This window comes from Triticum dicoccoides, chromosome 3B (genome assembly GCF_002162155.2).
Source record: "Triticum dicoccoides isolate Atlit2015 ecotype Zavitan chromosome 3B, WEW_v2.0, whole genome shotgun sequence".
Taxonomy (NCBI): domain Eukaryota; kingdom Viridiplantae; phylum Streptophyta; class Magnoliopsida; order Poales; family Poaceae; genus Triticum; species Triticum dicoccoides.
In genome coordinates, this window is record NC_041385.1 from 216,971,819 (window position 1) to 216,987,915 (window position 16,097).

Consider the following 16,097-nt stretch of genomic DNA (forward strand, 5'->3'; position numbering starts at 1 on the left):
ACTTCTGTAGTATTCTTTGTTGCACTTTGCCATGCCATGAATCATTAAACTGGACATGCATCATACTTGGTTGCGCATCATGCCATGTTTATATGATGCTTGTTTACCATGTTGGTTGCTTCTTTCCGGCGTTGCTTCTTAGTTCCGGTAACATTGCGTTTGTGAGGATTCGTTCGACTATGTTGGTTCGTCTACTTCATGGACTCGTTCTTCTTCCTATCGGGATTTCAAGCAAGATGATCATTACCCTCGATATCACTTCTATCTTTGCTTGCTAGTTGTTCGTTCTATTGCTATGTCGCTCTAGCTACCACTTCTTTATCATGCCTCCCATATTGCCATGTCAAGCCTCTAACCCACGTTCCTAGCAAACCGTTGTTTGGCTAAGTTACCACTTTTGCTCAGCCCCTCCTATAGCGTTGTTAGTTGGAGGTGAAGTTGAAGATTGCTCCATGTTGGAACATGATTATGTGGGGATATCACAATATCTCTTATTTTAATTAAGGGACATTTACATCTATGCCCCTAATTTGCGCCCACTCTCAGATTTACCCCTAATTTCAAAGCCTGCTCAAATTTGCCCCTCCGCCGTTAGGTGCACGTACAGAAATGCCCTTCTGTGTCGTTACCGTCCGGTCAAAGCAGGTCAAAGGGCATTGATCGTCCTGAAAAAAATAGCAAAAAAGTTCTAAAAAATCTAAAAATTTGTGAGATCGAAGATACTCAGGTTCGCAAGGTGCGTGAAAATTTTCGTGCTGTTTGGGCATTCCAGGAGCTCGTGTCAAAGGAAAAACAATAAATATGTAAGCCCGTGAACAGTAAATTCAAAAAAAATAGCAAGAAAATTCAAAAAAATATGATTTTTTTGGCATCAAAGAGGCTATGGTCTACAAGCTGCGTGCAAATTTTGGTTGTGTTTGGACATTGGAGGGGCTTGTGGAGAAAAAAAACAAAATTTGGCTCGGGAAAAAATTACTATTTTGTTTTTTCTTGCTAGAGCTCCTCGCATGTCATTTGATCACAAAAACTTGCAAGCACCTTGTGCACCCAAGCCTCTTTGATGCCAAAAATTTTCATATTTTTTTGAATTTTCTTGCTATTTTATTTCAAATTTACTATTCACAAGTGTACATATTATCTGTTTTTCCTCGCCACGAGCTCCTGGAATGTCCAAATAGCACGAAAATTTGCAGGCACCTTGCACACATGAGTATCTTCAAACTCACAAAATTTTAGATTTTTTAAATTTTGTTGCTATTTTTTTCAGTACGGTCAAAGTTGTTTGACCGGACGGTAACGGCGCAGAAGGGCATTTTTGTAAGGGCACCTAACGACGGAGGGGCAAATTTGAGCAGTCTTTCGAATTAGGGGTATATCTGATTAGGTGGTTCGAGTTAGGGACAGAAATGCAAATGGCCCTTTAATTAATGCATCTATATACATGGTAAAGGGTGGAAGGCTCAGCCTTATGCCTGGTGTTTTGTTCCACTCTTGCCGCCTAGTTTCTGTCACACCGGTGTTATGTTCCTTGATTTTGCGTTACTTACGCAGTTGGGGTTATGGGAGCCCCTTGACAGTTCGCTTTGAATAAAACTCCTCCAACAAGTCCCAACCTTGGTTTTACATTTGCCTAACAACATATAACTTTCCCTCGGGTTCTACAAACTCAAGGGTCATCTTTATTTTAAACCCCCCCCCCTCGGGGCCAGTGCTCCTCTGAGTGTTGGTCCGAACCGAGTAGACTACGGGGCCACCTCAGGGAAACTTGAGGGTTGGTTTTACTCATAGGATGTCTCATCCGGTGTGCCTTGAGAGCGAGATATGTGCAGCTTCTATCGGGATTTGTCGGCACATTCAGGCGGTCTTGCTGGTCTTGTTTTACCATTGTCGAAATGTCTTGTAACCGGGATTTCGAGACTAATCGGGTCTTTCTAGGAGAAGGAATATCCTTTGTTGATCGTGAGAGCTTGTGATGTGCTAAGTTGGGACACCCCTACAGGGTATAAACTTTCGAGAGCCGTTCCTGCAGTTATGTGGCAGATGGGAATTTGTTAATATCTGGTTGTAGAGAACTTGACACTTGACTTAATTAAAGTGCATCAACCGCGTGTGTAGCCGTGATGGTCTCTTTTCGGTGGAGTCTGGGAAGTGAACATGGTTTGAGTTATGTTTGAACGTAAGTAGTTCAGGATCACTTCTTAATCACTCCTATCTTCACGACCATTGCGTGGCTTCTCATCTTACTCTTATTTGCGTATGTTAGCCACCATATTTGCTTAGCGCTTGTTGCAACTCCACCTCATTACCTTATCCTACCCATAAGCTTAAATAGTCTTGATCTCGCGGGTTTTGAGATTGCTGAGTCTTCGTGACTCACAGATACTACCAAAATAGTTGCATGTGCCGATGATACCAGTGCAGGTGATGCTACCGAACTCAAGTGGGAGTTCAACAAGGACCTTTGTCGTTACTATGTTTCGTTTCCTGATGATCAGTAGTGGAGCCCAGTCGGGACGATCGGGGATCTAGCATTTGGGGTTATCTTCTTTTCATTTGGATTTGTCCGTAGTCGGACTATGTGTGTACTCTGAATCACTACAAAAAATACACTTCCGTGAGGATACGTGTTTGTCACAGTAGGTTGCATTTTTTGTCATTCAAGTACATCCATGATGATTTTATGACAGAATCAAGATAGTCATACCTGTGCTGTCGTAGAAGTGTTCCATGAAATTACCAAAATTATCATCACGGAAGTGTCCACTTCCATGACAATAAATCGTGCGTCACAGAAGTGCTTTCGTCAAGGGTGATCGACACGTGGCATCCACCATAACGGAACGCCGTTAAGCTATCGGGTCAGGTTTTGGATCGGATAATCCGTTAATAGCCCCGACCAATGGGGATTTTCCATGTGTAAAATCATCATTGGCTAGAGGAAACACGTGTCGGCTCATCGCTGGGACAGATGTCATCCACTCATTGGACAGAAGGCGCCTATGATATGTCGACACGTGGCATGGCCCAACAGAGGCCCATTGCTCTGAAAAGGCCGACCCGTTTGACTTGGTCAAAAGGTGGCGGGCCGGCCCATGGAAAGCCTGTTAACGGCCTGTTCACATATAGCCCATTTACAGCCCGCTAACCCAAGGCCCGTTACGCCCTATCCGAATTAGGCCCAGTAGCATCATCAGGGCCATCCAATATGATTCCAGCCCATTTTCACTTCTGCCCATGTATGGCCCATGACGTCTTTCGGCCCATATGAGGCCCTATGTAAATCTTGGCCTATTAACGGCCCGTGGTGAAACTGGCCCGTAATGAACAGTGTATCACTTTACACCCATTAACGGCCCGTGGTGAAACTGGCCCGTAATGAACAGTGTATCACTTTACACCCATTAATGGCCCGTGGTGAAACTGGCCCGTAAAGAACAGTGTATCACTCTATACCCATTAACGGCCCGTTATTCCATTGGGCCGTTTCCAGCCCATGTTATCTTTCGGCCTTCTTAGAGCCCATTTATTCTTGGGCTCATTTCCAGCATTCCTTTACTTACGGCCCCTTACTGTCATTTTCTGCTTGTGGGCCAAATTCAGCCCGTGCTTACAATCGACCGGTTTGTGGTCCGTTAATACATTGCGCCGTTTTCATAGCGCCATCAAATACGGCCTATTATGTGGGGACCCCGACTCATAAGTCGTGATCACCGAATGCACGTGTACAGTGATCCCAGAGATCAATGCTCACTGAACACACAGAAGCTGAATAACAAGAGTCTTACATCCATACATACCGTCATACACAAATTATGACCATTATGGTCAAGTCTTACATTGATAAAGCCTTAAGGGCTGAACATCAAATGAAACACAAGCAGCGGAAATCTTCGTCGATAAGTAAAACCCATGCCATCTGCCTTAACCCTACAGGCATTATGACTGGGAAACGTCCTAGTTCGCATGTTCGTCTCCAAAGAACTCTTCTTCGAACTCCAGTTCTTCCATGCCTGGTCAATTAAATAACCAGTGGCAAGCCAATGAGTACTTTGAATGTACTCGCAAGCAACCCATGTTTTGGTTCAAGATACAACAATGCTTGATATAGGGAAATTTTGCAGAAAGCTAGTTTTGAGTGCAATGACATGTTCAACAACTTTGTAAGGCATGCATCAAGAGAATTCAAGTAACCATGAGGACAGGTTACAGATATCAACATAAATAGAGTTGGCACCAACCCAACTCAATCATGTCAAGTCCTTTGACTTGACCCAAGTAGTTTTATCAGCTCACACACATACGGTTGAAAACTCTGGACGTAGTTTAAGCAGCACCGCCCAACCGTCCTTGACCGTGTGCACGGCTATTCGAATAGTTTTACACTCTGCAGAGGTTGCACACCGTACCCACAAGATCCGGGGAACTTCCGTGTCATCCATGACCCGCGATACCTCAAGTACCCGGGGTAAGCACCCGATCACTACCTTTCCCTAGACGACACTAACATGGAGTCCACTCGATTGGTAGTAACCCCCTGTGCCCAACATTTCACATCATAAAGTTGTGGAGCCTCGCTCCCATATTCATCACATACCACAAGCACGGGGTACCAACGGTGTGTCCGGTGCCCTGTAAAAACAGTCATGGCCGCCCTACCTGGCATGACCCCGTCCCGAGAGAGAGCACCAACTCTCCCCCGTCACTAGTATTGCGGGCTCCAAGCTAGTATCGACCTAGGTAATCAATAATGCCCTTTCCCATATAAGGGTAGAGTGGTTGCGCATGTAAGGTTGGGACAGTCGACAAATCTTAAATCTAATCCGTTTTCGAAAACAACACACTCCCTTGCCTCGGTACACCACTTCGTCATCAAGTGGTTACCCATCTCATCATCTCCCTCGGGCATAAGTGGCACCCGGCGGGGTTTTCGAAAAGTCTTTTGAAAATACTTTGTCTCCATCACCATGCATATTCCCGTCCCTCTTTGCGTAGCACTACTGTAGCATCCTATCTACTCCCACCGGCATAACCCTCATAAGAAGGTAGGGTCATGCACAATGCAAGTATCAACGAGAAAGTAACAGAGGCAACCAACCCACGTGGTTCACCATCTCATCATGATTCTGATGCGACAATAATAAAGAGCTATATGACATGCATAAAAAGGGCTTCATAGACATGGTCAAAGGGCTGCTTGCCTTGGTTGGCTTGATCTTCAAAGTCTTCAGGCCCTTCCTCTCCTTCTTCTCCAACTACTTCGTCGAACACGGGATCTAATCGTCGCAATAAAACAACGGATAAATGAGATAATAATAAAAACAGAAAAGTCAAAGTGCTCAGAAAAATGTCAACTTATTTTTGTAAAATACTAGGAGGAAAACTAGGAACGGGAAAATTCTTGGTTTTGGATTTGGAGCTAGGGAAACAGAGTTGTGGATTTTCAAACAGAGGTTTTATTGTTCAAATTTTAATTTAAATTTGAACAGAGTAGAAAGGTGTAATGGATGTGCATGAAAGTTATATCAATAAATAGGTGGGATTATTCTGAGATTTTAGGAGTTGGAATTATTTCATTTGGATAAATATTTTGCCCTGTGGAATTTTTGTAAAACAGGAAGAAAATGAAAAAGAAAAATGGCACTGTGCTACTGGGCCAGAGAGGCCACGGGCAGCAGGCCCACAGGGGAAACCAGCCTGCGCGGGGCTGCCACGTCGAAGGCGTAAAGGCGAAGTACGCCTTCAGCCGACGAGCGAACCGGTGCGCGCGCGCACGCGCGTTTAAACCTTACGGGTGGATCCCACCCGTCAGGACGTGAGGCTGACGGGCTGGCCCCACGGGGAGGTGTCGCCGTTCGGGTGGTGGTGGAGACGGTCGCCGGAGCAGCCTGGTTCGCCGGTGACGAGGTCACGCGGCGGAGGTGCTTCGGGTGTCGATGGTTCCACCCGTTCCCGGCTGCAAAAAGAGTGGGAAAGAGAGGGGAAAGGGTCATCGTGGCCGCGCGGTTCTAGATCGAGAGAAAATGGGGGCGGAGGAGGACTGTACCGCGCGAACGCCGACGAGCCGAGGCGGCGGAGCTCGAGCTCGATCTCGAGCTCGGGCGGCTCTGGAGATGAATGGGTGGTATGGGAGGTGGGTTAGGAGTGTGGGGAAGCGACAGGGAGTGAAGGAGGGGCTCGGGGTCGCCTTATATAGGCTGGCCAAGGTCCACCGTAGGCGTGGCCTACGGGTGCCGGCGGGATCGGCTCGGGTGGCCGTTAGAGAGGGAATGGAGGGCTCGGGGGTGTTCGTGGGAGTGGTGTAGGGTGCCAGGGAGAGAGAGGCGGAGCGGGGCCAGCTATACGCGGGCCACAGGAGTGGCGCGAGCATTGGCCGAGCGGGGCGGCGCTCTGGCGCGAGCTGTAGGAGAGAGAGAGAGGAGGGCGCGGGAGTAAGTGGGTGGCCTGCTGGCGTGGAGCGGACGTCGAGGGGCATCGACTGGCGCGCGGGGGAAGCTCGAGGTGGTCGGGAGATGCGGCGTCAACGGTTGGGTGCCCTACCGGGCGCTCCAGAGCGCGACTTTGGCCGGCATCCGCGGTTTTCCCGCGTCCGCGCGCGTCCACTTGTGTCTGGAGGCTGCAGGGGGCGTGGGCAAAAGCTGTAGCGGGCCTTGGATGCTCTGGAGTGCTGAGGGGAGAGAAGGAGGCTGAGAGAGAGGGGAGAAGCTGCTGTCCATAGAAGACAAATGTGGTTTCCCCCTCCCTCATCATTGCTTCCTCGGGCAGAAAAGCATCCAAGTGACAGAGGGGAACGAGGAGGGGTTGTGGTAAAAAGATGGCCTCAAGGAGATTAGTGGAAGAGGCTGGAATTGGCATTTCAAAATACTGCCAGAAGGTGTTTGATGATGGTTTGGGCAAGGTAATAATTTCCACATGCCATGAGACTCCACTGGGTGAGGTGTCACACGTAATTAGGGCCTTCCACCCATTTTGAGCTTATTTGGACAAAGTTGCCAATGCAACTTTTGCAAACCCTAAAAATTGGCAGGAATGGACTTGTGTAGATCCAGTTGAGTAGATCACTTCTCCTTGATGCACCACTTGGTGTGGTGGCCTCATTTAGTCATGTGATCAGGCTCACAAAAGTTGGGGTCATGGAGAGAAAGTTGGTAGTACAAAGTAGTTCAAATTTGATTCTGGTCAAAGAGGGTTTTGAGGCACTTTGATCAAGATATCTTTTTCTCCAACCTGTGCCATTTGGTCTAGATGCATTATTAGACCATTGGAGCATGTGCACCAAGTTTGAGAACATTTGGACATGTTTGGCAATGTAAAGTTGCTCAAACTTCAAAATGGATAGAAATGGTTTTGAGGGGATTTCATGGGGTTATACTATTCTCCATGACATGATACTTGTCAAGATCATCAAGTATGTCATATGTGAGATGATAGAATTTTCTTGGAATTTTTTGAAAATATTTCCTTTGTAAATATTTCAAAAGCTTGAAATATCCAGAAAGGGTTTTTGAGGGATTTGACCAATATTTTGAACATGACAATGTGTTGAAACTCTTATATATGGAAAATATATGTCCACTGAGTTTCCCCAGTTTTTGTCAAATATTTTTAAAATAATAAAATAATTTTTCCCTATTAAAGACCATTTCTGGCCTTAAGAAAAAGCTTTTTAAAAAAATAGTAAAATAACTTTTAAAATTATATTTTTGTGGTTTATGGGAGTCCTACATCTAATAGGATTCAAATATACCTTTTGAAATACTTTTCATAACCCAAATCAAGTACTTGCAGTGCAAACCTCAATTCAGGGGTTTTTGGAAAACTAAATTTAGAAAATACTTTTTGGCCAAATTATTTTTGCAAGAAAATTCTATATTGCACTATACACATGGCATGGTCATTGGGCAGAAGTTTGGGACAAGGATATGAAATATAGAAGGTGGAGTAGTTGACTTTAAGGAGCACTTGAAAAGAAGCACAGAGAGAAAACCAACTCCAAATAAAAAGCCAAATAATGCAAAAGTTTTTGTTGGACCAAATTTTCATGCTTTAATATTGCAAATGAAATGTTACAAAATGCAGGGTGTGACAGACCTACCCCCCTTACAAGAATCTTGTCCCCGAGATTCCTAAACTAGGCTTTAAAGAGATACAGAAACTCGGATCTAAGGTAGTCTTCACGCTCCCAAGTTGCTTCTGCTTCAGTGTGGTTGCTCCATTGGACCTTGAAGTACTTGATGGCGCGGCTTCGAGTGTGTCGCTCAGTCTCATCCAGAATGCAGATGGGCCTCTCACGGTAAGTTAAATCAGGCTGAAGGTCAATGGCTTGGTGATTGACGTCCTTGTAAAGATCAGGCTTGTCTGGAACTTGGAGACACTTCCGGAGTTGTGACACGTGGAATACGTTGTGCACATCGCATAGTTCAGGCGGCAGTTCCAACTGGTAAGACACTTCTCCTCGTCATGCGGTGATCTCGAAGGGACCGATAAACCTTGGTGCGAGCTTTCCCTTAACGTGGAAGCGCTTTGTTCCCTTAAGAGGAGTTACTCGCAGGTATACATGGTCTCCGACTTGGAAGTCTACTAGTCGGCGACGAGCATCAGCATAGCTCTTCTGCCTTGACTTGGCGGTCTTCAGTCGCTCTCTGACTAGCTGAACTTGCTCTTCTGCTTCACGGAGGATATCGGGCCCAAAGACAAGTCCTTCTTCGGTCTCCGACCAGTTGAGGGGTGTGCGGCACTTCCGTCCATATAACACCTCAAATGGTGCCATCTGAAGGCTTGACTGATAACTGTTGTTGTAGGAGAATTCGGCAAAAGGGAGGCAATCTTCCCACTTAGCTCCATATGCTAAGACACAGGCTCGGAGCATGTCTTCGAGTATCTGATTCACTCGTTCCGTCTGTCCTCCGGTCTGTGGGTGGAAAGCAGTGCTGAAGGACAACTTGGTCCCCATGGCCTCTTGGAACTTCTTCCAGAACCTTGAGGTAAACTGGGTTCCTCGATCTGACACAATCTCCTTGGGAACACCATGAAGGCTTACGATTCTGTTGATGTATAGAGTTGCTAGCTGGTTGCCATTATAGGTAGTCTTAACAGGAATGAAGTGGGCTACTTTGGTCAAATGATCGACTATGACCCAGATGGAGTCATGTCCCTTGTTTGACTTAGGTAGTCTAGTGATGAAATCAAGTCCGACTTTATCCCATTTCCACTCGGGAACCTTTAGTGGTTGGAGCAATCCAACAGGTCGCTGATATTCAGCCTTGACTCTTTGGCATACATCACACTTCGAAACATAGGTGGCAATCTCCCTTTTCATCCGGTGCCACCAAAATCTTTCCTTTAGGTCTTGATACATCTTGGTTCCTCCAGGGTGGATGGAATACGGGGTATCATGAGCTTCTTGCAAGATCAGATTCTTGAGCTCAACCTTGTTGGGCACGCAGATGCGATTCCCAAACCACACAATTCCTTTCTCATCCTCTGAGAATCCTAGGGCTTTGCCTGCCTTGATCTTCCTCTTGATGCCTTCAATACTCTCATGTCCCTTCTGAGCTTCCTTAATATCATCCATCAAGGTGGGCTTAACTTCGAGGTTGGCCAAGAATCCTAGTGCAACCAGTTCCAACTCGAAACTTTCAAGTTCTTCATACAAGGCGGGTAGCTTGTCCTTAAGCATAGCATTCAAGGAACAAGCCTTTCTGCTTAATGCATCTGCTACCACATTAGCCTTCCCAGGGTGGTATTGAACACTGAGGTCATCATCTTTGATCAATTCTAGCCATCTTCTTTGCCTCATGTTCAATTCCCTTTGAGTGAAAATATACTTCAGACTTTTGTGATCCGTGTATATCTCACATCGCTTCCCTAAGAGGTAATGTCGCCATGTCTTCAGGGCATGAACCACTGCTGCTAGCTCGAGGTCATGAGTAGCATAGTTCTCTTCAGGAGACCGTAGTTGCCTTGAAAGGTAAGCTACGACTCTGCCTTCTTGCATCAGAACACCTCCCAGTCTGATTCTTGACGCATCACAATATATCACAAACTCCTTGTGTATATCTGGTGTGGCCAGAACTGGGGCGGTGGTCAGTCTCTTCTTCAGCTCCTGGAAGCTCTCTTCGCACTTCGGCGTCCATTCAAACTTCTTGTCCTTCTTCAAGAGCTGAGTCATGGGTCGGGCAATGCTTGAGAATCCTTCAACGAACTTGCGGTAATATCCCGCGAGTCTGAGGAAGCTTCTGACTTCCTTCACATTGCTTGGGGATTGCCATTCAGTCATGGCTTCAATCTTAGCGGGATCGACTGACAATCCTTCTTCAGTTAAAACATGACCCAAGAATCCAACTTCATGCAGCCAGAATTCACACTTGCTGAACTTGGCATACAGTTGGTGCTCTCGAAGCTTGTCTAGGACCATCCTCAAGTGTTGCTCGTGCTCTTCTTCCGTCTTCGAGAAGACAAGAATGTCATCAATGAAGACAACGACAAACTTGTCCAAATATTCCATGAAGACCTTATTCATGAGATACATGAAGTAAGCCGGGGCATTGGTCAATCCAAAGGACATGACCGTGCACTCATACAGGCCATATCTAGTTACAAATGCCGTCTTCGGAATATCTTGGGGTCTGATTTTCAGCTGGTAGTACCCAGATCTGAGGTCGATCTTGGAGAACACCTTGGCCCCATTGAGTTGATCAAACAGATCTTCAATCTTGGGAAGTGGGTACTTGTTCTAGATTGTAACTTCATTGAGGGAGCGGTAGTCAATGCACAAGCGGATGGTACCGTCCTTCTTTGCCACAAACAGAACTGGTGATCCCCAAGGGGAGGCACTAGGGCGGATAAATCCCTTCCTCAATTGCTCTTCCAGTTGCTTCTTCAATTCTGCTAACTCTTCCGATCCCATTCTATAAGGCTTCTTATAGATGGGTCCTGCTCCGGGTACGAGCTCGATGATGAACTCAATGTCTCGGTCAGGAGGCATTCCCGGTAGCTCATCAGGAAAAACATCCGGGTATTCACATACTACCGGCACTTGCTCCAATCCAACTTCAGTCAGACAGTTGACTTGGTTGGCTTGAGCAGAGAAGGGGTTGGAGGCATATTTAACTTCGACTCCTTGCTCATTGGTCACAGTGACAGTCCAGTTGGCGCAATCTATCAAGCCTTGGTGCTTGCTGAGCCAATTCATTCCTAAGATCACATCCAAGCCTTGTGATCCTAAGATGATAAGGTCTGCTAGGAAGTCTACCCCGTTAATGATAATCCCGACTCCTCTACACCCTATCTTGGCTCTCATCTCTGCTCCGGGGGTTTGTACCACCATAGGGTTATTCAGGAGTGTAGGTGTCATGCCACTTTTTAATGCAAACTTTTGGGTGACAAATGAATGCGTGGCTCCAGAATCAAACAAAATAGTTGCGGGTGCTGAATTGACAAGGAACGTACCCAACACGATGTCCGGGTCTTCCTGGGCTTCTTTTGAAGTGACATGATTCACACGCCCCTTGCCGTTGTTGGGCAGGTTGCGGGGAGCTTGGTTCCTTGGTGGCATTCCACGGCCTTGTCCTGGGTTCTGCGCATTGGGGCGCGGGGCGTCGGGCTTCTTGTTGGGGCAATTCTTGGAGTAATGTCCTGGCTGTCCACATCCAAAGCAAGTGACTTGGTTGGGGATGATGCTCTTGCCAGCATTGTTATTGGGGTTGTTGTAAGCTGGCCTGGGGTTGGCATACTGCTGAGGTGGATAGTTGGTGCGGTGTGCAGGAGCTCTCGGCTGTTGATAGGTTGGCTTGACCGGGGCTGGCTGCCACGGGCGAGGCTTCTAGTTGCTGGAGCTACCCTTGCTGATCATCTTGCGCTTACGAGTGTCATCCAAAGCATGTCGCTTGTCCTCAAGCATGAGTGCCTTGTTCACCAGATCAGGAAAGGTCGGGCAGTCACACACAACAAGCGAGTATTGCAGAGTCTGATTAAGGCCTTCCATGAAGCGCTCCTTTTTGGCAGCATCAGTGCTGACATCCTCAGGGGCATACCTTGAGAGAACACTGAACTTCTGCATGTACTCCTTGACAGTGCTACTACCTTGCTTCAGGGCTCGGAACTCACGCTTCTTGATGGCCATGATTCCAGAAGGAATGTGGGCCTTGTGGAATTCTGCCTTGAAGTTGTCCCAAGTGATGTCTTGCTCAGCATGCATGGCCTTGAATCCATCCCACCAAGCTCTGGCAGTTCCCCCGAGGCAGTGGGCAGCATATGCCACCTTCTCACGGTCCTCAGTGCATCCGACTAGTGCCAGCAAATTCTCAATGGTGCGGACCCAGTCGTCTGCATCCAGGGGTTCAGCAGTCTCGATGAAGGTGGGTGGTGCATGCTTCTTGAACTCCACCAACTTGGAACGTCCATTGCCGTGTCCCCCCGGCTGGCGATTGACAGCTTGAGCAATCATCTGGAGGGCTGCAGTGTTGGCTTGGCGTTCCTCTCGGAAGGCTTAGAGAAGCTGAGCCATGTCCATGTTTGGAGGAGGTGGTGGTGGTGGAGTCTGTCCTTGGGCTTGGTCCTGGCTGACTCCTGCTTCAGCAGAACCTCCGGCTTCTTGCTGCTGGGTAGAGGTACCAGTACGCGTTACAACAGGCATCCTGTTGGAGCGGTCAAGGTCTCATGATTGGGAAAATAAAATGAGGGAAAGCAATATAGATGGGATGCCTAGTAAGGGGGTGGGTGCGACACAATTTTTAAGTTAAACAAGGGCCAGAAGGGCCAAACTCATGCACTAAAACCAAATGGGGGAATGTAGTCGTTTACAAGTTCCCGAAGTGAAAGTACGACTTCATCAAAGCAAGTTGAAAACAAACACAACACAACATGGTTTCATTTGAACCATTACATGGACTCAACTTCGCACAAGGGGTACACGACCTATCCTACCATAGGGTTACGGACTGGCCTATCCTAGTCCTGAACGGTGTCTAAGTGGTGGAATGCTCGGTCTGGTATTCTGGCTCCTCTGGGTCTTCCTCCTCATCTTCATCTGTCTTAGTCTTTTCGTCACTTGAGGGAGTGGGGGAGTGGAGGAGCTGAACACGGCGCTGCTTCACCGGTGGCGTTGTGAAGAGGTTGCGATATTCCTTCGCTGTCATACGGAGTGGCTGAGATGATCCCTTGGCATGCGTGGCCTGTGGGGGTCGCCCACCTCGATAGGCTACAACGGGCTGTCCAGGGGGTGCTCCATCCTTCTTGATCCTGTCCGCCTTTATCTGAGCTAGGCGGAGGAGTTCCTTGGTCTCGTCGAGTTCCTTCCGAAGCTCCATCGACTCCAAGGCCAGGTGCTGTGCCAGGCTGTCAGCACACAAGCTGAAGTAGGTCTGGAAGCGGAGAGAAAGTCCTTCGTCCAAGGGTGGGGCTGGTGCGCTGCTCTCATCATCACCTTCCTTACGATAAGGCAGGTAACGAGTGGCTGGCTCACTTGCCATCTCTGGCAGGAGATCCCGGAGGCGAGTCAGCGCCTTGAGGGCAGCAGTCTCCATGGCGAGGAGCAGTGTTGCCATCTGGGGTCCCTCAAAGAACCAGCTCGTCGGGGAGTCGTTCGCCCTCACGACTACCTCCACGTGATACTCCTTCTTGGTGCTGTTGATCTAGTGCTCGTGGTAGGAGAAGGTGGGGGCTCGAGTGAACTGGCACTTCCTGAGGCTATCCTCAAGAAGCACGGGAAATCCGGTGGTCAGGAAGTCCTCGGGTATGACGGCCATCTACAAAAGTGGAAGGGGAAGGGTCAATAGAGGGAATGTGACCTATGTTTAGGATACTATCATAAAACATAGGTATACAGGTAATTTCGTGGATAGTCTCACTCTAACTAACGTCCACGCTAACTAAGGCTTCCTACAGTCAGGATGGCTCTGATACCAGCTCTGTGGGGACCCTGACTCATAAGTCGTGATCACCGAATGCACGTGTGCAGTGATCCTAGAGATCAATGCTCACTGAACACACAGAAGCTGAATAACAAGAGTCTTACATCCATACATACCGTCTTACACAAATTATGACCATTATGGTCAAGTCTTACACTGATAAAGCCTTAAGGGCTGAATATCAAATGAAACACAAGCAGCGGAAATCTTCGTCGATAAGTAAAACCCATGCCATCTGCCTTAACCCTACAGGCATTCTGACTGGGAAACGTCCTAGTTCACATGTTCGTCTCCAAAGAACTCTTCTTCGAACTCCGGTTCTTCCATGCCTGGTCAATTAAATAACCAGTGGCAAGCCAATGAGTACTTTGAATGTACTCGCAAGCAACCCGTGTTTTGGTTCAAGATACAACAATGCTTGATATAGGTAAATTTTGCAGAAAGCTAGTTTTGAGTGCAATGACATGTTCAACAACTTTGTAAGGCATGCATCAAGAGAATTCAAGTAACCATGAGGACAGGTTACAGATATCAACATAAATAGAGTGGGCACCAACCCAACTCAATCATGTCAAGTCCTTTGACTTAACCCAAGTAGTTTTATCAGCTCACACACATACGGTTGAAAACTCTGGACGTAGTTTAAGAAGCACCGCCCAACCGTCCTTGGCCGTGGAAACGGCTATTCGAATAGTTTTACACTCTGCAGAGGTTGCACACTATACCCACAAGATCCGGGGAACTTCCATGTCATCCACGACCCGCGATACCTCAAGTACCCGGGGTAAGCACCCGATCACTACCTTTCCCTAGACGACACTAACATGGAGTCCACTCGATTGGTAGTAACCCCCCGTGCCCAACATTTCACATCATAAAGTTGTGGAGCCTCGCTCCCACATTCATCACATACCACAAACACGGGGTACCAACGGTGTGTCCGGTGCCCTGTAAAAACAGTCATGGCTGCCCTACCTGGCACGACCCCATCCCGAGAGAGAGCACCAACTCTCCTCCATCACTAGTATTGCGGGCTCCAAGCTAGTATCGACCTAGGTAATCAATAATGCCCTTTCCCATATAAGGGTAGAGTGGTTGCGCATGTAAGGTTGGGACAGTCGACAAATCTTAAATCTAATCCATTTTCGAAAACAACACACACCCTTGCCTCAGTACACCACCTCGTCATCAAGTGGTTACCCATCTCATCATCTCCCTCGGGCATAAGTGGCACCCGACGGGGTTTTCGAAAAGTCTTTTGAAAATACTTTGTCTCCATCACCATGCATATTCCCGTGCCTCTTTGCGTAGCACTACTGTAGCATCCTATCTACTCCCACCGGCATAACCCTCATAAGAAGGTAGGGTCATGGACAATGCAAGTATCAACGAGAAAGTAACAGAGGCAACCAACCCACGTGGTTCACCATCTCATCATGATTCCGATGCGACAATAATAAAAAGCTATATGACATGCAGAAAAAGGGCTTCATAGACATGGTCAAAGGGCTGCTTGCCTTGGTTGACTTGGTCTTCAAAGTCTTCAGGCCCTTCCTCTCCTTCTTCTCCAACTACTTCGTCAAACACGGGATCTAATCGTCACAATAAAACAACGGATAAATGAGACAATAATAAAAAACAAAAAAGTCAAAGTGCTCAGAAAAATGTCAACTTATTTTTGTAAAATACTAGGAGGAAAACTAGGAAGGGGAAAATTCTTGGTTTTGGATTTGGAGCTAGGGAAACAGAGTTGTGGATTTTCAAACAGATGTTTTATTGTTCAAATTTGAATTTAAATTTGAATAGAGCAGAAAGGTGTAATGGATGTGCATGCAAGTTATATCAATAAATAGGTGGGATTATTCTGAGATTTTAGGAGTTGGAATTATTTCATTTGGATAAATATTTTGCCCTGTGGAATTTTTGTAAAACAGGAAGAAAATGAAAAAGAAAAATGGCACTGTGCTACTGGGCCAGAGAGGCCACGGGCAGCAGGCCCAGAGGGGAAACCAGCCCGCGCGGGGCCGCCACGTCGAAGGCATAAAGGCGAAGTACGCCTTCAGCCGACGGGTGAACCGGTGCGCGCGCGCACGCGCGTTTAAACCTGACGGGTGGATCCCACCCGTCAGGGCATGAGGCTGATGGGCTGGCCCCACGGCCGTCGTCGTCTACCTCCGTCCAGAGGCA